The 19428-nt window shown below is 45.0% G+C and overlaps 15 non-coding genes across 15 annotated transcripts; all 15 read left to right on the top strand.

Moving 5' to 3' along the window:
• Window positions 1-726: 726 nt before the first annotated feature.
• Window positions 727-917, top strand: LOC141223235 (U2 spliceosomal RNA). Its single transcript, XR_012290870.1, has one exon. It is a non-coding gene; the product is annotated as a U2 spliceosomal RNA (small nuclear RNA).
• Window positions 918-2032: 1115 nt separating this feature from the next.
• LOC141223234 (U2 spliceosomal RNA) lies at window positions 2033-2223 on the top strand. Its single transcript, XR_012290869.1, has one exon. It is a non-coding gene; the product is annotated as a U2 spliceosomal RNA (small nuclear RNA).
• A 1115-nt stretch (window positions 2224-3338) lies between these two features.
• Window positions 3339-3529, top strand: LOC141223233 (U2 spliceosomal RNA). Its single transcript, XR_012290868.1, has one exon. It is a non-coding gene; the product is annotated as a U2 spliceosomal RNA (small nuclear RNA).
• Window positions 3530-4644: 1115 nt separating this feature from the next.
• Window positions 4645-4835, top strand: LOC141223232 (U2 spliceosomal RNA). The gene has a single exon (XR_012290867.1). It is a non-coding gene; the product is annotated as a U2 spliceosomal RNA (small nuclear RNA).
• Window positions 4836-5950: 1115 nt separating this feature from the next.
• Window positions 5951-6141, top strand: LOC141223230 (U2 spliceosomal RNA). The gene has a single exon (XR_012290866.1). It is a non-coding gene; the product is annotated as a U2 spliceosomal RNA (small nuclear RNA).
• A 1115-nt stretch (window positions 6142-7256) lies between these two features.
• On the top strand, window positions 7257-7447 carry LOC141223229 (U2 spliceosomal RNA). Its single transcript, XR_012290865.1, has one exon. It is a non-coding gene; the product is annotated as a U2 spliceosomal RNA (small nuclear RNA).
• A 1115-nt stretch (window positions 7448-8562) lies between these two features.
• Window positions 8563-8753, top strand: LOC141223227 (U2 spliceosomal RNA). Its single transcript, XR_012290863.1, has one exon. It is a non-coding gene; the product is annotated as a U2 spliceosomal RNA (small nuclear RNA).
• Window positions 8754-9868: 1115 nt separating this feature from the next.
• On the top strand, window positions 9869-10059 carry LOC141223226 (U2 spliceosomal RNA). Its single transcript, XR_012290862.1, has one exon. It is a non-coding gene; the product is annotated as a U2 spliceosomal RNA (small nuclear RNA).
• Window positions 10060-11174: 1115 nt separating this feature from the next.
• Window positions 11175-11365, top strand: LOC141223225 (U2 spliceosomal RNA). Its single transcript, XR_012290861.1, has one exon. It is a non-coding gene; the product is annotated as a U2 spliceosomal RNA (small nuclear RNA).
• A 1115-nt stretch (window positions 11366-12480) lies between these two features.
• Window positions 12481-12671, top strand: LOC141223224 (U2 spliceosomal RNA). The gene has a single exon (XR_012290860.1). It is a non-coding gene; the product is annotated as a U2 spliceosomal RNA (small nuclear RNA).
• Window positions 12672-13786: 1115 nt separating this feature from the next.
• LOC141223223 (U2 spliceosomal RNA) lies at window positions 13787-13977 on the top strand. Its single transcript, XR_012290859.1, has one exon. It is a non-coding gene; the product is annotated as a U2 spliceosomal RNA (small nuclear RNA).
• Window positions 13978-15092: 1115 nt separating this feature from the next.
• LOC141223222 (U2 spliceosomal RNA) lies at window positions 15093-15283 on the top strand. The gene has a single exon (XR_012290858.1). It is a non-coding gene; the product is annotated as a U2 spliceosomal RNA (small nuclear RNA).
• A 1115-nt stretch (window positions 15284-16398) lies between these two features.
• LOC141223221 (U2 spliceosomal RNA) lies at window positions 16399-16589 on the top strand. The gene has a single exon (XR_012290857.1). It is a non-coding gene; the product is annotated as a U2 spliceosomal RNA (small nuclear RNA).
• Window positions 16590-17704: 1115 nt separating this feature from the next.
• LOC141223220 (U2 spliceosomal RNA) lies at window positions 17705-17895 on the top strand. The gene has a single exon (XR_012290856.1). It is a non-coding gene; the product is annotated as a U2 spliceosomal RNA (small nuclear RNA).
• Window positions 17896-19007: 1112 nt separating this feature from the next.
• LOC141223219 (U2 spliceosomal RNA) lies at window positions 19008-19198 on the top strand. The gene has a single exon (XR_012290855.1). It is a non-coding gene; the product is annotated as a U2 spliceosomal RNA (small nuclear RNA).
• Window positions 19199-19428: the final 230 nt, after the last annotated feature.

The following is a 19428-nucleotide window of genomic DNA, read 5'->3' as shown; positions in this document are numbered from 1 at the left end:
AGCAGCCTTTTAAACTCACCTGAGCTAACAGGTATGTGCGCTGGTTACTCTGCTGCGCTTAAAATTTCTTTTTTGGTTTGCTACAATGCCTTTTCTGAAACGTTGTCTCCTTCTGCTGGAACACTGACTTCTTTCATTTAATGCCTGCAGACTATAAAAGAGAACCCAAGCCAAAAAGTTTGGTTGATTAGTCTGTGGCATTCTGTTAAACTGTTGCTTATGGCGGTCTCTGTGAGCTTCTCAGCGACATTCAGCCAGCCAGGTATCCTGCCTGCAGTAGATGGAATGTGGCAATGGAACGCTGGCTGCGCGTGTCATAATAGGCTCTGAGCCTTTATATACCTGTGCACAGCAGCAGCCACCTTCAGTCTGCTGCTGGACAGCCAGCAGCAGCAGCAGCAGGAGAGGTATGTAATCAGGAGCCCTCCTGCTAAGGGTAGACAGCTGCTCGTTCCACCCCACCCCCCGCCTTAATTGGTTCTCCTCCCTTCCAACGGTGTTGAGGCGGGTGGGAACAGCAGGGGGTGAAGGTGCTGTGTTTAAAGAGGTGGAGTTATGCAGATCTAAAACGCGTGGATTGCAGCAGCAGCAAGCCGAAAAGTGCAGGCATGTAAGGGATCTAGAGGTTGACAACATGTCTTCTTAACGGGAGTCCAGGAGCTCATCTCCACAAATGGACTTTTCAGGATCCTTGGGTGGCTCCGTAGTTTGAAACCAATTCTGGTTATCGCTTCTCGGCCTTTTGGCTAAGATCAAGTGTAGTATCTGTTCTTATCAGTTTAATATCTGATACGTCCCCTATCTGGGGACCATATATTAAATGGATTTTTAGAACAGGGAGATGGAAAAAGAGCTTGCTCTGTCCACTCCACGCATTGACCTGGTATTGCAGTATCTCCAGGACCGGTGCACCCCTTCTTTAATGCAGTTTCTAAAATCAGAAAGAATTGAATTCAATGTTTTTTGTTCATTTTGCTTGTTTGTCGGATTTTGGGATGGACTCTTTGGCTTTGCTTTTCTTCTCCTCATTGGATTTTTCATGTTCAAAGTTGCAGAAGCCAGATTACAAGCTCATTTTGGTTCAACTTCAGCAACTGTGCATTGCATTGCCATGTAATGTGATGCAATGCTATCTTTCTAGCTCTCCCTTTTTACTTCCTTTTGGATAAACAGACATATTAGGCAAGCATTTTGGAGCTTTCACCTAAATAACTACAGGTGGTGAGATAAGCTGCACAATATAATTGACCTTTCAGTATATTGTTGCACACACACCATCTATTTAGCAAATGCCCTTGTTATCAACAGCAGCCTTTTAAACTCACCTGAGCTAACAGGTATGTGCGCTGGTTACTCTGCTGCGCTTAAAATTTCTTTTTTGGTTTGCTACAATGCCTTTTCTGAAACGTTGTCTCCTTCTGCTGGAACACTGACTTCTTTCATTTAATGCCTGCAGACTATAAAACAGAACCCAACCCAAAAAGTTTGGTTGATTAGTCTGTGGCATTCTGTTAAACTGTTGCTTATGGCGGTCTCTGTGAGCTTCTCAGCGACATTCAGCCAGCCAGGTATCCTGCCTGCAGTAGATGGAATGTGGCAATGGAACGCTGGCTGCGCGTGTCATAATAGGCTCTGAGCCTTTATATACCTGTGCACAGCAGCAGCCACCTTCAGTCTGCTGCTGGACAGCCAGCAGCAGCAGCAGCAGGAGAGGTATGTAATCAGGAGCCCTCCTGCTAAGGGTAGACAGCTGCTCGTTCCACCCCACCCCCCGCCTTAATTGGTTCTCCTCCCTTCCAACGGTGTTGAGGCGGGTGGGAACAGCAGGGGGTGAAGGTGCTGTGTTTAAAGAGGTGGAGTTATGCAGATCTAAAACGCGTGGATTGCAGCTGCAGCAAGCCGAAAAGTGCAGGCATGTAAGGGATCTAGAGGTTGACAACATGTCTTCTTAACGGGAGTCCAGGAGCTCATCTCCACAAATGGACTTTTCAGGATCCTTGGGTGGCTCCGTAGTTTGAAACCAATTCTGGTTATCGCTTCTCGGCCTTTTGGCTAAGATCAAGTGTAGTATCTGTTCTTATCAGTTTAATATCTGATACGTCCCCTATCTGGGGACCATATATTAAATGGATTTTTAGAACAGGGAGATGGAAAAAGAGCTTGCTCTGTCCACTCCACGCATTGACCTGGTATTGCAGTATCTCCAGGACCGGTGCACCCCTTCTTTAATGCAGTTTCTAAAATCAGAAAGAATTGAATTCAATGTTTTTTGTTCATTTTGCTTGTTTGTCGGATTTTGAGATGGACTCTTTGGCTTTGCTTTTCTTCTCCTCATTGGATTTTTCATGTTCAAAGTTGCAGAAGCCAGATTACAAGCTCATTTTGGTTCAACTTCAGCAACTGTGCATTGCATTGCCATGTAATGTGATGCAATGCTATCTTTCTAGCTCTCCCTTTTTACTTCCTTTTGGATAAACAGACATATTAGGCAAGCATTTTGGAGCTTTCACCTAAATAACTACAGGTGGTGAGATAAGCTGCACAATATAATTGACCTTTCAGTATATTGTTGCACACACACCATCTATTTAGCAAATGCCCTTGTTATCAACAGCAGCCTTTTAAACTCACCTGAGCTAACAGGTATGTGCGCTGGTTACTCTGCTGCGCTTAAAATTTCTTTTTTGGTTTGCTACAATGCCTTTTCTGAAACGTTGTCTCCTTCTGCTGGAACACTGACTTCTTTCATTTAATGCCTGCAGACTATAAAAGAGAACCCAACCCAAAAAGTTTGGTTGATTAGTCTGTGGCATTCTGTTAAACTGTTGCTTATGGCGGTCTCTGTGAGCTTCTCAGCGACATTCAGCCAGCCAGGTATCCTGCCTGCAGTAGATGGAATGTGGCAATGGAACGCTGGCTGCGCGTGTCATAATAGGCTCTGAGCCTTTATATACCTGTGCACAGCAGCAACCACCTTCAGTCTGCTGCTGGACAGCCAGCAGCAGCAGCAGCAGGAGAGGTATGTAATCAGGAGCCCTCCTGCTAAGGGTAGACAGCTGCTCGTTCCACCCCACCCCCCGCCTTAATTGGTTCTCCTCCCTTCCAACGGTGTTGAGGCGGGTGGGAACAGCAGGGGGTGAAGGTGCTGTGTTTAAAGAGGTGGAGTTATGCAGATCTAAAACGCGTGGATTGCAGCAGCAGCAAGCCGAAAAGTGCAGGCATGTAAGGGATTTAGAGGTTGACAACATGTCTTCTTAACGGGAGTCCAGGAGCTCATCTCCACAAATGGACTTTTCAGGATCCTTGGGTGGCTCCGTAGTTTGAAACCAATTCTGGTTATCGCTTCTCGGCCTTTTGGCTAAGATCAAGTGTAGTATCTGTTCTTATCAGTTTAATATCTGATACGTCCCCTATCTGGGGACCATATATTAAATGGATTTTTAGAACAGGGAGATGGAAAAAGAGCTTGCTCTGTCCACTCCACGCATTGACCTGGTATTGCAGTATCTCCAGGACCGGTGCACCCCTTCTTTAATGCAGTTTCTAAAATCAGAAAGAATTGAATTCAATGTTTTTTGTTCATTTTGCTTGTTTGTCGGATTTTGGGATGGACTCTTTGGCTTTGCTTTTCTTCTCCTCATTGGATTTTTCATGTTCAAAGTTGCAGAAGCCAGATTACAAGCTCATTTTGGTTCAACTTCAGCAACTGTGCATTGCATTGCCATGTAATGTGATGCAATGCTATCTTTCTAGCTCTCCCTTTTTACTTCCTTTTGGATAAACAGACATATTAGGCAAGCATTTTGGAGCTTTCACCTAAATAACTACAGGTGGTGAGATAAGCTGCACAATATAATTGACCTTTCAGTATATTGTTGCACACACACCATCTATTTAGCAAATGCCCTTGTTATCAACAGCAGCCTTTTAAACTCACCTGAGCTAACAGGTATGTGCGCTGGTTACTCTGCTGCGCTTAAAATTTCTTTTTTGGTTTGCTACAATGCCTTTTCTGAAACGTTGTCTCCTTCTGCTGGAACACTGACTTCTTTCATTTAATGCCTGCAGACTATAAAAGAGAACCCAACCCAAAAAGTTTGGTTGATTAGTCTGTGGCATTCTGTTAAACTGTTGCTTATGGCGGTCTCTGTGAGCTTCTCAGCGACATTCAGCCAGCCAGGTATCCTGCCTGCAGTAGATGGAATGTGGCAATGGAACGCTGGCTGCGCGTGTCATAATAGGCTCTGAGCCTTTATATACCTGTGCACAGCAGCAGCCACCTTCAGTCTGCTGCTGGACAGCCAGCAGCAGCAGCAGCAGGAGAGGTATGTAATCAGGAGCCCTCCTGCTAAGGGTAGACAGCTGCTCGTTCCACCCCACCCCCCGCCTTAATTGGTTCTCCTCCCTTCCAACGGTGTTGAGGCGGGTGGGAACAGCAGGGGGTGAAGGTGCTGTGTTTAAAGAGGTGGAGTTATGCAGATCTAAAACGCGTGGATTGCAGCAGCAGCAAGCCGAAAAGTGCAGGCATGTAAGGGATCTAGAGGTTGACAACATGTCTTCTTAACGGGAGTCCAGGAGCTCATCTCCACAAATGGACTTTTCAGGATCCTTGGGTGGCTCCGTAGTTTGAAACCAATTCTGGTTATCGCTTCTCGGCCTTTTGGCTAAGATCAAGTGTAGTATCTGTTCTTATCAGTTTAATATCTGATACGTCCCCTATCTGGGGACCATATATTAAATGGATTTTTAGAACAGGGAGATGGAAAAAGAGCTTGCTCTGTCCACTCCACGCATTGACCTGGTATTGCAGTATCTCCAGGACCGGTGCACCCCTTCTTTAATGCAGTTTCTAAAATCAGAAAGAATTGAATTCAATGTTTTTTGTTCATTTTGCTTGTTTGTCGGATTTTGGGATGGACTCTTTGGCTTTGCTTTTCTTCTCCTCATTGGATTTTTCATGTTCAAAGTTGCAGAAGCCAGATTACAAGCTCATTTTGGTTCAACTTCAGCAACTGTGCATTGCATTGCCATGTAATGTGATGCAATGCTATCTTTCTAGCTCTCCCTTTTTACTTCCTTTTGGATAAACAGACATATTAGGCAAGCATTTTGGAGCTTTCACCTAAATAACTACAGGTGGTGAGATAAGCTGCACAATATAATTGACCTTTCAGTATATTGTTGCACACACACCATCTATTTAGCAAATGCCCTTGTTATCAACAGCAGCCTTTTAAACTCACCTGAGCTAACAGGTATGTGCGCTGGTTACTCTGCTGCGCTTAAAATTTCTTTTTTGGTTTGCTACAATGCCTTTTCTGAAACGTTGTCTCCTTCTGCTGGAACACTGACTTCTTTCATTTAATGCCTGCAGACTATAAAAGAGAACCCAACCCAAAAAGTTTGGTTGATTAGTCTGTGGCATTCTGTTAAACTGTTGCTTATGGCGGTCTCTGTGAGCTTCTCAGCGACATTCAGCCAGCCAGGTATCCTGCCTGCAGTAGATGGAATGTGGCAATGGAAAGCTGGCTGCGCGTGTCATAATAGGCTCTGAGCCTTTATATACCTGTGCACAGCAGCAGCCACCTTCAGTCTGCTGCTGGACAGCCAGCAGCAGCAGCAGCAGGAGAGGTATGTAATCAGGAGCCCTCCTGCTAAGGGTAGACAGCTGCTCGTTCCACCCCACCCCCCGCCTTAATTGGTTCTCCTCCCTTCCAACGGTGTTGAGGCGGGTGGGAACAGCAGGGGGTGAAGGTGCTGTGTTTAAAGAGGTGGAGTTATGCAGATCTAAAACGCGTGGATTGCAGCAGCAGCAAGCCGAAAAGTGCAGGCATGTAAGGGATCTAGAGGTTGACAACATGTCTTCTTAACGGGAGTCCAGGAGCTCATCTCCACAAATGGACTTTTCAGGATCCTTGGGTGGCTCCGTAGTTTGAAACCAATTCTGGTTATCGCTTCTCGGCCTTTTGGCTAAGATCAAGTGTAGTATCTGTTCTTATCAGTTTAATATCTGATACGTCCCCTATCTGGGGACCATATATTAAATGGATTTTTAGAACAGGGAGATGGAAAAAGAGCTTGCTCTGTCCACTCCACGCATTGACCTGGTATTGCAGTATCTCCAGGACCGGTGCACCCCTTCTTTAATGCAGTTTCTAAAATCAGAAAGAATTGAATTCAATGTTTTTTGTTCATTTTGCTTGTTTGTCGGATTTTGGGATGGACTCTTTGGCTTTGCTTTTCTTCTCCTCATTGGATTTTTCATGTTCAAAGTTGCAGAAGCCAGATTACAAGCTCATTTTGGTTCAACTTCAGCAACTGTGCATTGCATTGCCATGTAATGTGATGCAATGCTATCTTTCTAGCTCTCCCTTTTTACTTCCTTTTGGATAAACAGACATATTAGGCAAGCATTTTGGAGCTTTCACCTAAATAACTACAGGTGGTGAGATAAGCTGCACAATATAATTGACCTTTCAGTATATTGTTGCACACACACCATCTATTTAGCAAATGCCCTTGTTATCAACAGCAGCCTTTTAAACTCACCTGAGCTAACAGGTATGTGCGCTGGTTACTCTGCTGCGCTTAAAATTTCTTTTTTGGTTTGCTACAATGCCTTTTCTGAAACGTTGTCTCCTTCTGCTGGAACACTGACTTCTTTCATTTAATGCCTGCAGACTATAAAAGAGAACCCAACCCAAAAAGTTTGGTTGATTAGTCTGTGGCATTCTGTTAAACTGTTGCTTATGGCGGTCTCTGTGAGCTTCTCAGCGACATTCAGCCAGCCAGGTATCCTGCCTGCAGTAGATGGAATGTGGCAATGGAACGCTGGCTGCGCGTGTCATAATAGGCTCTGAGCCTTTATATACCTGTGCACAGCAGCAGCCACCTTCAGTCTGCTGCTGGACAGCCAGCAGCAGCAGCAGCAGGAGAGGTATGTAATCAGGAGCCCTCCTGCTAAGGGTAGACAGCTGCTCGTTCCACCCCACCCCCCGCCTTAATTGGTTCTCCTCCCTTCCAACGGTGTTGAGGCGGGTGGGAACAGCAGGGGGTGAAGGTGCTGTGTTTAAAGAGGTGGAGTTATGCAGATCTAAAACGCGTGGATTGCAGCAGCAGCAAGCCGAAAAGTGCAGGCATGTAAGGGATCTAGAGGTTGACAACATGTCTTCTTAACGGGAGTCCAGGAGCTCATCTCCACAAATGGACTTTTCAGGATCCTTGGGTGGCTCCGTAGTTTGAAACCAATTCTGGTTATCGCTTCTCGGCCTTTTGGCTAAGATCAAGTGTAGTATCTGTTCTTATCAGTTTAATATCTGATACGTCCCCTATCTGGGGACCATATATTAAATGGATTTTTAGAACAGGGAGATGGAAAAAGAGCTTGCTCTGTCCACTCCACGCATTGACCTGGTATTGCAGTATCTCCAGGACCGGTGCACCCCTTCTTTAATGCAGTTTCTAAAATCAGAAAGAATTGAATTCAATGTTTTTTGTTCATTTTGCTTGTTTGTCGGATTTTGGGATGGACTCTTTGGCTTTGCTTTTCTTCTCCTCATTGGATTTTTCATGTTCAAATTTGCAGAAGCCAGATTACAAGCTCATTTTGGTTCAACTTCAGCAACTGTGCATTGCATTGCCATGTAATGTGATGCAATGCTATCTTTCTAGCTCTCCCTTTTTACTTCCTTTTGGATAAACAGACATATTAGGCAAGCATTTTGGAGCTTTCACCTAAATAACTACAGGTGGTGAGATAAGCTGCACAATATAATTGACCTTTCAGTATATTGTTGCACACACACCATCTATTTAGCAAATGCCCTTGTTATCAACAGCAGCCTTTTAAACTCACCTGAGCTAACAGGTATGTGCGCTGGTTACTCTGCTGCGCTTAAAATTTCTTTTTTGGTTTGCTACAATGCCTTTTCTGAAACGTTGTCTCCTTCTGCTGGAACACTGACTTCTTTCATTTAATGCCTGCAGACTATAAAAGAGAACCCAACCCAAAAAGTTTGGTTGATTAGTCTGTGGCATTCTGTTAAACTGTTGCTCATGGCGGTCTCTGTGAGCTTCTCAGCGACATTCAGCCAGCCAGGTATCCTGCCTGCAGTAGATGGAATGTGGCAATGGAACGCTGGCTGCGCGTGTCATAATAGGCTCTGAGCCTTTATATACCTGTGCACAGCAGCAGCCACCTTCAGTCTGCTGCTGGACAGCCAGCAGCAGCAGCAGCAGGAGAGGTATGTAATCAGGAGCCCTCCTGCTAAGGGTAGACAGCTGCTCGTTCCACCCCACCCCCCGCCTTAATTGGTTCTCCTCCCTTCCAACGGTGTTGAGGCGGGTGGGAACAGCAGGGGGTGAAGGTGCTGTGTTTAAAGAGGTGGAGTTATGCAGATCTAAAACGCGTGGATTGCAGCAGCAGCAAGCCGAAAAGTGCAGGCATGTAAGGGATCTAGAGGTTGACAACATGTCTTCTTAACGGGAGTCCAGGAGCTCATCTCCACAAATGGACTTTTCAGGATCCTTGGGTGGCTCCGTAGTTTGAAACCAATTCTGGTTATCGCTTCTCGGCCTTTTGGCTAAGATCAAGTGTAGTATCTGTTCTTATCAGTTTAATATCTGATACGTCCCCTATCTGGGGACCATATATTAAATGGATTTTTAGAACAGGGAGATGGAAAAAGAGCTTGCTCTGTCCACTCCACGCATTGACCTGGTATTGCAGTATCTCCAGGACCGGTGCACCCCTTCTTTAATGCAGTTTCTAAAATCAGAAAGAATTGAATTCAATGTTTTTTGTTCATTTTGCTTGTTTGTCGGATTTTGGGATGGACTCTTTGGCTTTGCTTTTCTTCTCCTCATTGGATTTTTCATGTTCAAAGTTGCAGAAGCCAGATTACAAGCTCATTTTGGTTCAACTTCAGCAACTGTGCATTGCATTGCCATGTAATGTGATGCAATGCTATCTTTCTAGCTCTCCCTTTTTACTTCCTTTTGGATAAACAGACATATTAGGCAAGCATTTTGGAGCTTTCACCTAAATAACTACAGGTGGTGAGATAAGCTGCACAATATAATTGACCTTTCAGTATATTGTTGCACACACACCATCTATTTAGCAAATGCCCTTGTTATCAACAGCAGCCTTTTAAACTCACCTGAGCTAACAGGTATGTGCGCTGGTTACTCTGCTGCGCTTAAAATTTCTTTTTTGGTTTGCTACAATGCCTTTTCTGAAACGTTGTCTCCTTCTGCTGGAACACTGACTTCTTTCATTTAATGCCTGCAGACTATAAAAGAGAACCCAACCCAAAAAGTTTGGTTGATTAGTCTGTGGCATTCTGTTAAACTGTTGCTTATGGCGGTCTCTGTGAGCTTCTCAGCGACATTCAGCCAGCCAGGTATCCTGCCTGCAGTAGATGGAATGTGGCAATGGAACGCTGGCTGCGCGTGTCATAATAGGCTCTGAGCCTTTATATACCTGTGCACAGCAGCAGCCACCTTCAGTCTGCTGCTGGACAGCCAGCAGCAGCAGCAGCAGGAGAGGTATGTAATCAGGAGCCCTCCTGCTAAGGGTAGACAGCTGCTCGTTCCACCCCACCCCCCGCCTTAATTGGTTCTCCTCCCTTCCAACGGTGTTGAGGCGGGTGGGAACAGCAGGGGGTGAAGGTGCTGTGTTTAAAGAGGTGGAGTTATGCAGATCTAAAACGCGTGGATTGCAGCAGCAGCAAGCCGAAAAGTGCAGGCATGTAAGGGATCTAGAGGTTGACAACATGTCTTCTTAACGGGAGTCCAGGAGCTCATCTCCACAAATGGACTTTTCAGGATCCTTGGGTGGCTCCGTAGTTTGAAACCAATTCTGGTTATCGCTTCTCGGCCTTTTGGCTAAGATCAAGTGTAGTATCTGTTCTTATCAGTTTAATATCTGATACGTCCCCTATCTGGGGACCATATATTAAATGGATTTTTAGAACAGGGAGATGGAAAAAGAGCTTGCTCTGTCCACTCCACGCATTGACCTGGTATTGCAGTATCTCCAGGACCGGTGCACCCCTTCTTTAATGCAGTTTCTAAAATCAGAAAGAATTGAATTCAATGTTTTTTGTTCATTTTGCTTGTTTGTCGGATTTTGGGATGGACTCTTTGGCTTTGCTTTTCTTCTCCTCATTGGATTTTTCATGTTCAAAGTTGCAGAAGCCAGATTACAAGCTCATTTTGGTTCAACTTCAGCAACTGTGCATTGCATTGCCATGTAATGTGATGCAATGCTATCTTTCTAGCTCTCCCTTTTTACTTCCTTTTGGATAAACAGACATATTAGGCAAGCATTTTGGAGCTTTCACCTAAATAACTACAGGTGGTGAGATAAGCTGCACAATATAATTGACCTTTCAGTATATTGTTGCACACACACCATCTATTTAGCAAATGCCCTTGTTATCAACAGCAGCCTTTTAAACTCACCTGAGCTAACAGGTATGTGCGCTGGTTACTCTGCTGCGCTTAAAATTTCTTTTTTGGTTTGCTACAATGCCTTTTCTGAAACGTTGTCTCCTTCTGCTGGAACACTGACTTCTTTCATTTAATGCCTGCAGACTATAAAAGAGAACCCAACCCAAAAAGTTTGGTTGATTAGTCTGTGGCATTCTGTTAAACTGTTGCTTATGGCGGTCTCTGTGAGCTTCTCAGCGACATTCAGCCAGCCAGGTATCCTGCCTGCAGTAGATGGAATGTGGCAATGGAAAGCTGGCTGCGCGTGTCATAATAGGCTCTGAGCCTTTATATACCTGTGCACAGCAGCAGCCACCTTCAGTCTGCTGCTGGACAGCCAGCAGCAGCAGCAGCAGGAGAGGTATGTAATCAGGAGCCCTCCTGCTAAGGGTAGACAGCTGCTCGTTCCACCCCACCCCCCGCCTTAATTGGTTCTCCTCCCTTCCAACGGTGTTGAGGCGGGTGGGAACAGCAGGGGGTGAAGGTGCTGTGTTTAAAGAGGTGGAGTTATGCAGATCTAAAACGCGTGGATTGCAGCAGCAGCAAGCCGAAAAGTGCAGGCATGTAAGGGATCTAGAGGTTGACAACATGTCTTCTTAACGGGAGTCCAGGAGCTCATCTCCACAAATGGACTTTTCAGGATCCTTGGGTGGCTCCGTAGTTTGAAACCAATTCTGGTTATCGCTTCTCGGCCTTTTGGCTAAGATCAAGTGTAGTATCTGTTCTTATCAGTTTAATATCTGATACGTCCCCTATCTGGGGACCATATATTAAATGGATTTTTAGAACAGGGAGATGGAAAAAGAGCTTGCTCTGTCCACTCCACGCATTGACCTGGTATTGCAGTATCTCCAGGACCGGTGCACCCCTTCTTTAATGCAGTTTCTAAAATCAGAAAGAATTGAATTCAATGTTTTTTGTTCATTTTGCTTGTTTGTCGGATTTTGGGATGGACTCTTTGGCTTTGCTTTTCTTCTCCTCATTGGATTTTTCATGTTCAAAGTTGCAGAAGCCAGATTACAAGCTCATTTTGGTTCAACTTCAGCAACTGTGCATTGCATTGCCATGTAATGTGATGCAATGCTATCTTTCTAGCTCTCCCTTTTTACTTCCTTTTGGATAAACAGACATATTAGGCAAGCATTTTGGAGCTTTCACCTAAATAACTACAGGTGGTGAGATAAGCTGCACAATATAATTGACCTTTCAGTATATTGTTGCACACACACCATCTATTTAGCAAATGCCCTTGTTATCAACAGCAGCCTTTTAAACTCACCTGAGCTAACAGGTATGTGCGCTGGTTACTCTGCTGCGCTTAAAATTTCTTTTTTGGTTTGCTACAATGCCTTTTCTGAAACGTTGTCTCCTTCTGCTGGAACACTGACTTCTTTCATTTAATGCCTGCAGACTATAAAAGAGAACCCAACCCAAAAAGTTTGGTTGATTAGTCTGTGGCATTCTGTTAAACTGTTGCTTATGGCGGTCTCTGTGAGCTTCTCAGCGACATTCAGCCAGCCAGGTATCCTGCCTGCAGTAGATGGAATGTGGCAATGGAACGCTGGCTGCGCGTGTCATAATAGGCTCTGAGCCTTTATATACCTGTGCACAGCAGCAGCCACCTTCAGTCTGCTGCTGGACAGCCAGCAGCAGCAGCAGCAGGAGAGGTATGTAATCAGGAGCCCTCCTGCTAAGGGTAGACAGCTGCTCGTTCCACCCCACCCCCCGCCTTAATTGGTTCTCCTCCCTTCCAACGGTGTTGAGGCGGGTGGGAACAGCAGGGGGTGAAGGTGCTGTGTTTAAAGAGGTGGAGTTATGCAGATCTAAAATGCGTGGATTGCAGCAGCAGCAAGCCGAAAAGTGCAGGCATGTAAGGGATCTAGAGGTTGACAACATGTCTTCTTAACGGGAGTCCAGGAGCTCATCTCCACAAATGGACTTTTCAGGATCCTTGGGTGGCTCCGTAGTTTGAAACCAATTCTGGTTATCGCTTCTCGGCCTTTTGGCTAAGATCAAGTGTAGTATCTGTTCTTATCAGTTTAATATCTGATACGTCCCCTATCTGGGGACCATATATTAAATGGATTTTTAGAACAGGGAGATGGAAAAAGAGCTTGCTCTGTCCACTCCACGCATTGACCTGGTATTGCAGTATCTCCAGGACCGGTGCACCCCTTCTTTAATGCAGTTTCTAAAATCAGAAAGAATTGAATTCAATGTTTTTTGTTCATTTTGCTTGTTTGTCGGATTTTGGGATGGACTCTTTGGCTTTGCTTTTCTTCTCCTCATTGGATTTTTCATGTTCAAATTTGCAGAAGCCAGATTACAAGCTCATTTTGGTTCAACTTCAGCAACTGTGCATTGCATTGCCATGTAATGTGATGCAATGCTATCTTTCTAGCTCTCCCTTTTTACTTCCTTTTGGATAAACAGACATATTAGGCAAGCATTTTGGAGCTTTCACCTAAATAACTACAGGTGGTGAGATAAGCTGCACAATATAATTGACCTTTCAGTATATTGTTGCACACACACCATCTATTTAGCAAATGCCCTTGTTATCAACAGCAGCCTTTTAAACTCACCTGAGCTAACAGGTATGTGCGCTGGTTACTCTGCTGCGCTTAAAATTTCTTTTTTGGTTTGCTACAATGCCTTTTCTGAAACGTTGTCTCCTTCTGCTGGAACACTGACTTCTTTCATTTAATGCCTGCAGACTATAAAAGAGAACCCAACCCAAAAAGTTTGGTTGATTAGTCTGTGGCATTCTGTTAAACTGTTGCTTATGGCGGTCTCTGTGAGCTTCTCAGCGACATTCAGCCAGCCAGGTATCCTGCCTGCAGTAGATGGAATGTGGCAATGGAACGCTGGCTGCGCGTGTCATAATAGGCTCTGAGCCTTTATATACCTGTGCACAGCAGCAGCCACCTTCAGTCTGCTGCTGGACAGCCAGCAGCAGCAGCAGCAGGAGAGGTATGTAATCAGGAGCCCTCCTGCTAAGGGTAGACAGCTGCTCGTTCCACCCCACCCCCCGCCTTAATTGGTTCTCCTCCCTTCCAACGGTGTTGAGGCGGGTGGGAACAGCAGGGGGTGAAGGTGCTGTGTTTAAAGAGGTGGAGTTATGCAGATCTAAAACGCGTGGATTGCAGCAGCAGCAAGCCGAAAAGTGCAGGCATGTAAGGGATCTAGAGGTTGACAACATGTCTTCTTAACGGGAGTCCAGGAGCTCATCTCCACAAATGGACTTTTCAGGATCCTTGGGTGGCTCCGTAGTTTGAAACCAATTCTGGTTATCGCTTCTCGGCCTTTTGGCTAAGATCAAGTGTAGTATCTGTTCTTATCAGTTTAATATCTGATACGTCCCCTATCTGGGGACCATATATTAAATGGATTTTTAGAACAGGGAGATGGAAAAAGAGCTTGCTCTGTCCACTCCACGCATTGACCTGGTATTGCAGTATCTCCAGGACCGGTGCACCCCTTCTTTAATGCAGTTTCTAAAATCAGAAAGAATTGAATTCAATGTTTTTTGTTCATTTTGCTTGTTTGTCGGATTTTGGGATGGACTCTTTGGCTTTGCTTTTCTTCTCCTCATTGGATTTTTCATGTTCAAAGTTGCAGAAGCCAGATTACAAGCTCATTTTGGTTCAACTTCAGCAACTGTGCATTGCATTGCCATGTAATGTGATGCAATGCTATCTTTCTAGCTCTCCCTTTTTACTTCCTTTTGGATAAACAGACATATTAGGCAAGCATTTTGGAGCTTTCACCTAAATAACTACAGGTGGTGAGATAAGCTGCACAATATAATTGACCTTTCAGTATATTGTTGCACACACACCATCTATTTAGCAAATGCCCTTGTTATCAACAGCAGCCTTTTAAACTCACCTGAGCTAACAGGTATGTGCGCTGGTTACTCTGCTGCGCTTAAAATTTCTTTTTTGGTTTGCTACAATGCCTTTTCTGAAACGTTGTCTCCTTCTGCTGGAACACTGACTTCTTTCATTTAATGCCTGCAGACTATAAAAGAGAACCCAACCCAAAAAGTTTGGTTGATTAGTCTGTGGCATTCTGTTAAACTGTTGCTTATGGCGGTCTCTGTGAGCTTCTCAGCGACATTCAGCCAGCCAGGTATCCTGCCTGCAGTAGATGGAATGTGGCAATGGAACGCTGGCTGCGCGTGTCATAATAGGCTCTGAGCCTTTATATACCTGTGCACAGCAGCAGCCACCTTCAGTCTGCTGCTGGACAGCCAGCAGCAGCAGCAGCAGGAGAGGTATGTAATCAGGAGCCCTCCTGCTAAGGGTAGACAGCTGCTCGTTCCACCCCACCCCCCGCCTTAATTGGTTCTCCTCCCTTCCAACGGTGTTGAGGCGGGTGGGAACAGCAGGGGGTGAAGGTGCTGTGTTTAAAGAGGTGGAGTTATGCAGATCTAAAACGCGTGGATTGCAGCAGCAGCAAGCCGAAAAGTGCAGGCATGTAAGGGATCTAGAGGTTGACAACATGTCTTCTTAACGGGAGTCCAGGAGCTCATCTCCACAAATGGACTTTTCAGGATCCTTGGGTGGCTCCGTAGTTTGAAACCAATTCTGGTTATCGCTTCTCGGCCTTTTGGCTAAGATCAAGTGTAGTATCTGTTCTTATCAGTTTAATATCTGATACGTCCCCTATCTGGGGACCATATATTAAATGGATTTTTAGAACAGGGAGATGGAAAAAGAGCTTGCTCTGTCCACTCCACGCATTGACCTGGTATTGCAGTATCTCCAGGACCGGTGCACCCCTTCTTTAATGCAGTTTCTAAAATCAGAAAGAATTGAATTCAATGTTTTTTGTTCATTTTGCTTGTTTGTCGGATTTTGGGATGGACTCTTTGGCTTTGCTTTTCTTCTCCTCAATGGATTTTTCATGTTCAAAGTTGCAGAAGCCAGATTACAAGCTCATTTTGGTTCAACTTCAGCAACTGTGCATTGCATTGCCATGTAATGTGATGCAATGCTATCTTTCTAGCTCTCCCTTTTTACTTCCTTTTGGATAAACAGACATATTAGGCAAGCATTTTGGAGCTTTCACCTAAATAACTACAGGTGGTGAGATAAGCTGCACAATATAATTGACCTTTCAGTATATTGTTGCACACACACCATCTATTTAGCAAATGCCCTTGTTATCAACAGCAGCCTTTTAAACTCACCTGAGCTAACAGGTATGTGCGCTGGTTACTCTGCTGCGCTTAAAATTTCTTTTTTGGTTTGCTACAATGCCTTTTCTGAAACGTTGTCTCCTTCTGCTGGAACACTGACTTCTTTCATTTAATGCCTGCAGACTATAAAAGAGAACCCAACCCAAAAAGTTTGGTTGATTAGTCTGTGGCATTCTGTTAAACTGTTGCTTATGGCGGTCTCTGTGAGCTTCTCAGCGACATTCAGCCAGCCAGGTATCCTGCCTGCAGTAGTTGGAATGTGGCAATGGAACGCTGGCTGCGCGTGTCATAATAGGCTCTGAGCCTTTATATACCTGTGCACAGCAGCAGCCACCTTCAGTCTGCTGCTGGACAGCCAGCAGCAGCAGCAGCAGGAGAGGTATGTAATCAGGAGCCCTCCTGCTAAGGGTAGACAGCTGCTCGTTCCACCCCACCCCCCGCCTTAATTGGTTCTCCTCCCTTCCAACGGTGTTGAGGCGGGTGGGAACAGCAGGGGGTGAAGGTGCTGTGTTTAAAGAGGTGGAGTTATGCAGATCTAAAACGCGTGGATTGCAGCAGCAGCAAGCCGAAAAGTGCAGGCATGTAAGGGATCTAGAGGTTGACAACATGTCTTCTTAACGGGAGTCCAGGAGCTCATCTCCACAAATGGACTTTTCAGGATCCTTGGGTGGCTCCGTAGTTTGAAACCAATTCTGGTTATCGCTTCTCGGCCTTTTGGCTAAGATCAAGTGTAGTATCTGTTCTTATCAGTTTAATATCTGATACGTCCCCTATCTGGGGACCATATATTAAATGGATTTTTAGAACAGGGAGATGGAAAAAGAGCTTGCTCTGTCCACTCCACGCATTGACCTGGTATTGCAGTATCTCCAGGACCGGTGCACCCCTTCTTTAATGCAGTTTCTAAAATCAGAAAGAATTGAATTCAATGTTTTTTGTTCATTTTGCTTGTTTGTCGGATTTTGGGATGGACTCTTTGGCTTTGCTTTTCTTCTCCTCATTGGATTTTTCATGTTCAAAGTTGCAGAAGCCAGATTACAAGCTCATTTTGGTTCAACTTCAGCAACTGTGCATTGCATTGCCATGTAATGTGATGCAATGCTATCTTTCTAGCTCTCCCTTTTTACTTCCTTTTGGATAAACAGACATATTAGGCAAGCATTTTGGAGCTTTCACCTAAATAACTACAGGTGGTGAGATAAGCTGCACAATATAATTGACCTTTCAGTATATTGTTGCACACACACCATCTATTTAGCAAATGCCCTTGTTATCAACAGCAGCCTTTTAAACTCACCTGAGCTAACAGGTATGTGCGCTGGTTACTCTGCTGCGCTTAAAATGTCTTTTTTGGTTTGCTACAATGCCTTTTCTGAAACGTTGTCTCCTTCTGCTGGAACACTGACTTCTTTCATTTAATGCCTGCAGACTATAAAAGAGAACCCAACCCAAAAAGTTTGGTTGATTAGTCTGTGGCATTCTGTTAAACTGTTGCTTATGGCGGTCTCTGTGAGCTTCTCAGCGACATTCAGCCAGCCAGGTATCCTGCCTGCAGTAGATGGAATGTGGCAATGGAACGCTGGCTGCGCGTGTCATAATAGGCTCTGAGCCTTTATATACCTGTGCACAGCAGCAGCCACCTTCAGTCTGCTGCTGGACAGCCAGCAGCAGCAGCAGCAGGAGAGGTATGTAATCAGGAGCCCTCCTGCTAAGGGTAGACAGCTGCTCGTTCCACCCCACCCCCCGCCTTAATTGGTTCTCCTCCCTTCCAACGGTGTTGAGGCGGGTGGGAACAGCAGGGGGTGAAGGTGCTGTGTTTAAAGAGGTGGAGTTATGCAGATCTAAAACGCGTGGATTGCAGCAGCAGCAAGCCGAAAAGTGCAGGCATGTAAGGGATCTAGAGGTTGACAACATGTCTTCTTAACGGGAGTCCAGGAGCTCATCTCCACAAATGGACTTTTCAGGATCCTTGGGTGGCTCCGTAGTTTGAAACCAATTCTGGTTATCGCTTCTCGGCCTTTTGGCTAAGATCAAGTGTAGTATCTGTTCTTATCAGTTTAATATCTGATACGTCCCCTATCTGGGGACCATATATTAAATGGATTTTTAGAACAGGGAGATGGAAAAAGAGCTTGCTCTGTCCACTCCACGCATTGACCTGGTATTGCAGTATCTCCAGGACCGGTGCACCCCTTCTTTAATGCAGTTTCTAAAATCAGAAAGAATTGAATTCAATGTTTTTTGTTCATTTTGCTTGTTTGTCGGATTTTGGGATGGACTCTTTGGCTTTGCTTTTCTTCTCCTCATTGGATTTTTCAAGTTCAAAGTTGCAGAAGCCAGATTACAAGCTCATTTTGGTTCAACTTCAGCAACTGTGCATTGCATTGCCATGTAATGTGATGCAATGCTATCTTTCTAGCTCTCCCTTTTTACTTCCTTTTGGATAAACAGACATATTAGGCAAGCATTTTGGAGCTTTCACCTAAATAACTACAGGTGGTGAGATAAGCTGCACAATATAATTGACCTTTCAGTATATTGTTGCACACACACCATCTATTTAGCAAATGCCCTTGTTATCAACAGCAGCCTTTTAAACTCACCTGAGCTAACAGGTATGTGCGCTGGTTACTCTGCTGCGCTTAAAATTTCTTTTTTGGTTTGCTACAATGCCTTTTCTGAAACGTTGTCTCCTTCTGCTGGAACACTGACTTCTTTCATTTAATGCCTGCAGACTATAAAAGAGACCCCAACCCAAAAAGTTTGGTTGATTAGTCTGTGGCATTCTGTTAAACTGTTGCTTATGGCGGTCTCTGTGAGCTTCTCAGCGACATTCAGCCAGCCAGGTATCCTGCCTGCAGTAGATGGAATGTGGCAATGGAACGCTGGCTGCGCGTGTCATAATAGGCTCTGAGCCTTTATATACCTGTGCACAGCAGCAGCCACCTTCAGTCTGCTGCTGGACAGCCAGCAGCAGCAGCAGGAGAGGTATGTAATCAGGAGCCCTCCTGCTAAGGGTAGACAGCTGCTCGTTCCACCCCACCCCCCGCCTTAATTGGTTCTCCTCCCTTCCAACGGTGTTGAGGCGGGTGGGAACAGCAGGGGGTGAAGGTGCTGTGTTTAAAGAGGTGGAGTTATGCAGATCTAAAACGCGTGGATTGCAGCAGCAGCAAGCCGAAAAGTGCAGGCATGTAAGGGATCTAGAGGTTGACAACATGTCTTCTTAACGGGAGTCCAGGAGCTCATCTCCACAAATGGACTTTTCAGGATCCTTGGGTGGCTCCGTAGTTTGAAACCAATTCTGGTTATCGCTTCTCGGCCTTTTGGCTAAGATCAAGTGTAGTATCTGTTCTTATCAGTTTAATATCTGATACGTCCCCTATCTGGGGACCATATATTAAATGGATTTTTAGAACAGGGAGATGGAAAAAGAGCTTGCTCTGTCCACTCCACGCATTGACCTGGTATTGCAGTATCTCCAGGACCGGTGCACCCCTTCTTTAATGCAGTTTCTAAAATCAGAAAGAATTGAATTCAATGTTTTTTGTTCATTTTGCTTGTTTGTCGGATTTTGGGATGGACTCTTTGGCTTTGCTTTTCTTCTCCTCATTGGATTTTTCATGTTCAAAGTTGCAGAAGCCAGATTACAAGCTCATTTTGGTTCAACTTCAGCAACTGTGCATTGCATTGCCATGTAATGTGATGCAATGCTATCTTTCTAGCTCTCC

Source organism: Phyllobates terribilis, unplaced genomic scaffold (assembly GCF_046119375.1).
Source record: "Phyllobates terribilis strain yellow unplaced genomic scaffold, ASM4611937v1 Scaffold_376__1_contigs__length_1858288, whole genome shotgun sequence".
Taxonomy (NCBI): Eukaryota; Metazoa; Chordata; class Amphibia; order Anura; family Dendrobatidae; genus Phyllobates; species Phyllobates terribilis.
Note: the sequence above shows the minus strand (reverse complement) of the source record. Positions and strands in the feature narration are given on the sequence as shown.